We start from the raw sequence: 5146 nt of genomic DNA on the forward strand, positions 1-5146 counted from the left end.
GGTGGGAAAATGAAGCAGGCAAAGTTTCTTAGCACAGTGAACTGCCATATTAAACCCCACAGCGATGGGTTTTAAATACAGTGGGCCACCTCTGTTTATGATGTCACTATTGAATTTGGAAGCCTCCAACAACTTCAGCGTTCATCTGCCTCTCTGAGAACACATTTGGCGCTCTGCTGATCTGCTTATGTAGGTTCCCGTGAAATTACATAATCCTTGTGGAGTCTATCGCAACTTAAATGAAGGAAAACAACAGTCATTTAAAAAAGAACTTTCCTGAAAAGTTAGTAAAGCACCTGCTGTTGAAGAGGGTAAGTTCTGCCATCCTCGCAAGCAAAACTCCTCTACAGCAAGGCCTTCCGTACCACGTTAACACGCCGAACTCCTAAACGAGTGGCGGAAGTTAACGTATGTACGTCGTGTCGTGCAAGAAGCAATTATTGAAGGCCCTGTTCCGACAGGAATTTTTTCACAGGCTCAGGCCATGTTGGATCAAGAAGGCCAAATCTTACGTCATCTATGGGAAAAGATTTATTTTCTAAGCGCATCTGAAACAAAGTAACTTTCAATAGGGTATTTATTAAAGGCAATGACAAAAGACTTCAAATAAAAAGAATGCTTAATTATGACACAGTTACAGAAAACCCTTTACAGTTTCTTATTTACTGTCAAAACTACCGTGATTTGAATGGATCTACAGACTGAACTCCACAGGCTTTTTTACCTGTATTCTAATTTTTACATTAACTTTCCCTGGACCTTCATGACACCTCCCGTGCAACTGAGGTGGGTTTGCTGGGGGTTTTTTCATTCAAATATGAAATCTTACTGCGTGATTGTGAAAACATTATTCATTTTCCTTATTTGGAAACAGGAATTTTTTCTAAAAAGTTTTTTGAAAATTAAAAAATACATCTGTCTTTCGTTCACTTGTGCCAGAGGTGCTAAATACTATTATTATCACTCAAAATGTATTTTCCACTAATCCCACTCTCAGTCACAACGTAACACCTTAAAGACAAATTTGAGGACCATTTAAACTCCTCTTTCAGTGGAGCTTTTAAATGTGCAAAAGCTGTAGAAGCTTTTATGCTTCCTGGCAAGTCACTCTACTAATTCAGAGACCGTAATTGAAAAAGACTGCTTTAAACCTATTTTCCTCACTTTACCGTTGGATAATGAGAATGGAATCTCCCCACAGATCGTAAGGGATAATCAAATTCCCATTTCCACCCTAAATTTCCTGCTTCCTATTACTTGCCTGTATATTTGCAGGGAGCACGAATTTTCAGAAGACCCAAGAAAAACACGGTCACCACTACTTCACCGCACTGAAGACAGACAACTGTTGCAAATTTCCTCCCGGTGATCTCATTGCAGAAGGAGGTAATTGGGACAGAAGGCTGTTAATCTCCCTTACGAATTTTTATTTAAATGACAAAGCTTTCATCCAAACAATAGTCATTTATTTCATCCAATCCAAAACACCTGGAATACAGCAAGCTGTATCTTGAACCTACTGCTTGCACGTGGGTACTATATAGCACATGCAACTGTAACGTTGAATCCACATGCATTTTTAATTCTAGCCTTTTAACTTCTAACCTGAAATACACACAAAGTTACTACAAGCATTCACATACTTTGTCTGCGCAGATGAAGCAACTACTTCACTGTTAGAAGATGGCTCTCTGACGGAGGTAGGCAACTGTAAGAGTCTGGGGGATGCTGTAGACAGAAGGGTTCTGTTCAAGTGTAAACTGGCCGTTAGTCCCACGGCCGTCCCCGTGATGGGAGCGGGATTACCACAAGGGCTGCTCTCAGGTGGACTACCCGGCCAGCGTGCCTTAGTAGCAGCGTCCCCCAAATGCTTCTAACACCTGTGTCAGACAATCAACATTCTTCAGAAATGCGTAGTTCTTTTTCGCTTATAGAAAGGATAACTTCACTGCTTGAGATACGAGGTTTGGGGTTTGGTTTTGTTGTTCTTGTAACTTAACCCTCAGAAGAAGTAACTGGAATAATGCCAAAGGCCTTAGTTCTAATGCAATCTAAACCTGAACCATTAAACTGAGATCTGACTAATTCCTGTTCTGAGCCAGGGCTGTTCTCCTTTAAGAAAAGCCCAGCTGCCTGCCTAACAACCACAGGCCCCTTTACAATCCAGGTATAAACGCTCACCTGGATCCACAAGGGGTTTTCCAAATCTGAAAAGGATTTTTTTTTCCTTTTCATCTCTAAATTTTTCAGGCAGGCGTTATTTTCTACTAAGCTTTCTATAAATTCAACTTAACGGTGCTCTATTGGCAAATGCCAATTGTTACTACACTTCATTGCTTAGGTTATCTTTTTTTTTTACTATATGAATGTGTTTAACTTAAGCTTAGAGCCCGTCTTTAAAACTAGCTGTTAAATTGCTAAGCAAATGGGGGTTTTAATGGAAGGACTGACATATTCTTAACTACGGGAGCGTCAATGGCTCCAGTATAAGATTACTCAAGTCCACGTAGAATACAAATGCAATACAGGACCACAGGTTCAGATCTTTGATCTCCTTTTTTGCAGAGGCTGTGATGTATAAAGCCAATTCCACTGAGCAGACAGTACTACGCTGAATATAAATTATCCTTTAACTATAGCGAGGCTCACATTTAAAGAAATGCTGCAAGGATGAACAATGCAGCCATGAAGCAGAGTTCTTCTGTAGCAAAAATACAGACCAAGATCTGCATGGATAACCATGGTTTCGAAAGACAAATTTTTCCTCAGCTGTTATTTGATAAAAAATAGAGTCAAATCTGGAACATTTGTACATACAGAAGTACAATTAGAGCAGACTGCTTGCTCTTTCTATAAAAAAAGTGAGCCAGGAATACTTGCTTTATTTTCCAGATTAAGCATCATCCCCCTAAGCAGCATAACAAATGATTTTAAAATGTGGAAACCAACAGTCTCAACTGAATATGGCTTGAAATTTAAACACATCTTTTCCAGATCTCTCTTTAGAGGAAGAACCTTCTGCCTACTGAGCTAACACTAAGCTCCCTGGAGTTTAGCCATGAATATTCTAAACCCATCTCTTACAATTCACTAGAAGTCATCTTTTGCCAAAATAAAATGCTTAAGAGGAATTCAATACGCTTACGCTGCTTTTCTTCATTTTATTTAAAGTAAGTGTTTCCGTCTCAACTTTATGCCAAATATACAGCAGGAGAGAGGCTGAGCTGTGGAGCTATTGCCTCAGATTTTGTACACAACTTAAATGGGAAAACAAATCACTTCTGAGACCATCGGATATTTTCTTTTGTTTTATTCTACCTAATTTTGTATTTAACCGGCTCTTTTGCAGTTATGCATAAATACTCTTGAGGATTCTTACAGGAATCTCTCTGCTGCTTACGTAAGTTATAACTAAGAAATGGTTCTTTCCCACTCTGTGATGTTTATTTGTGCGCCAACTTTGTTTGTGTGTGTGGAAATGTTAGCAAATAAATAAACAACTTTTTTCTATCTTACCTCTTTTGACCTGTGTACTCTGGCAGAGCAATGCTACTTCCACTGCTGACAAGCAAAAAGTTGAAATTTATCTTTGCTTAACCTTTTTGTTCTCCTTAGGTCTCCTTTCAGTAAGGCTTGAAGAAGGTGCTCTTTGTGGCTCAGTCCTCTATGCCAGAATAAAATTTTGCACAAGAAGAACACAAGGGCGAGTTGATAATATCTACTGTCCTCAGCTCTGCTCGGGTTCAATAAACTTGAACATCTTCTCCCCTCCTTTGCCAATCGAGATAAGCAGCAACAATTACTCAAAATGTATTATCAACTCAAGCTCAGAAAGACGGGATCAGAGGAGTCGACTCCACCTCTCAAGCTTACAGTTGCTTTCAGTGTCCGAGAGGGGCAAATAAGTCCCCGTTTGCCTCCTGACATACACCTCACAGCTACTTCTTACAGTCAACTATGCCAAGGCTGCAAAAGGAAAATGAGATAAACCCTCTGCTTTCCAGATCGCCTACGAGGTCTCTGCCTGTAGCCGGCAGGCTGTAAGCTTTGTGCCGTTATGGCAAAAGTCACAAATGAACCATCCTTCTCTTCCCCAAACGGTAACATTCTCTCCTGACCTTTCTGTGGTCTCCATAGCTGAAACCAAGAATTCACTGGACATCACTGCAATGCCTCTAACCAATTCTATCTGCATCCAGAGCTTGAGGAAATGAAAATATATTTCAGCTTGATCTGGTTTTTATCCCATCCCAGTACTCCACGTATACAGCAACTTTAAGCTTACAGACATCCCTTCACGGTTCAAGAAAATCCTTCAATCAAAGAACTTCATTTACAATCCAGCATGGTTTTTGCTTTCTCGTCTCTCCACAGCAGCTAGGCATTTTGATGCAATCCTCATTTAATGCAATCTCCATTACAGGATTATGATCACATCAATAAAATGTTCCACATATTTTGCTTCCCATCCCTCTCCCTCTCTCATTAACACTAGGCACTATGTCTGCAAAAAACACCAGATCAAGCAGGGCGACGGGATGCTCCAGGGAGGTAGTGGGGGGCACACATTCAACAAAATGCAACAGCCAATGCAAACTGCCCATCAGAGCCCGAGACCGTCCATCTCCCCGTTCCTGAGCTATGTGAGTTAGCTCACTGTCCGCGCTGCGAGCGCGGATCATAAACGTGCTGTGTTACCAGCCTAGAAATAAATACATCGCTTGCAATCACTTGTGAGCTCCGTGTACTTTTCACAGGAGCAGACTTTCATTTTACTTGATCAGTTCCAGCCTATTAATACTGTTCTGGATGAACTGCTGATGCTCTGCTGAAAGGGGGATGCTGGACAAAAGATGTGACATAAAAGGATATAAACCCCCCCTCTTTTCCCCAAGCCCCCTTCTTACCTTCAGCGCCTTCTCTGCACAAGATGTCAATCTACACGGGCTCCTCAGCGCATCATCAAGGCGTTTGGAGTAATGAAGGCTGCCCCACTGCATGGAAGTTAGACCGCTTTGCAACAGCAAATCCTCGATCCAAAACACAAGCCGCTTCTTCCCGTGCGGTGTGCCGAGCACGATTCATAAGCGACTCCCACATAGGGAATAGAATTGTAAAAGAAAAGGGGGGGGGGGGGGGGGGGCCT

General features: G+C 41.4%; 1 protein-coding gene across 1 annotated transcript in view; it reads right to left on the bottom strand.

Annotated features, from left to right (window-relative positions):
* The window catches only part of PCDH11X (protocadherin 11 X-linked), a 93020-nt gene extending 87891 nt beyond the window's left edge, over positions 1-5129 (bottom strand). The window contains exon 1 of the mRNA XM_009326627.1: positions 4908-5129. The gene's annotated coding sequence lies outside the window, so the exon portion shown is untranslated. The remainder of the gene's footprint in view (positions 1-4907) is intronic.
* Between the last annotated feature and the right edge of the window lie 17 nt (positions 5130-5146).

The sequence above is a fragment of the Pygoscelis adeliae genome, unplaced genomic scaffold (assembly GCF_000699105.1).
Source record: "Pygoscelis adeliae isolate BGI_AS28 unplaced genomic scaffold, ASM69910v1 Scaffold216, whole genome shotgun sequence".
NCBI lineage: Eukaryota > Metazoa > Chordata > Aves > Sphenisciformes > Spheniscidae > Pygoscelis > Pygoscelis adeliae.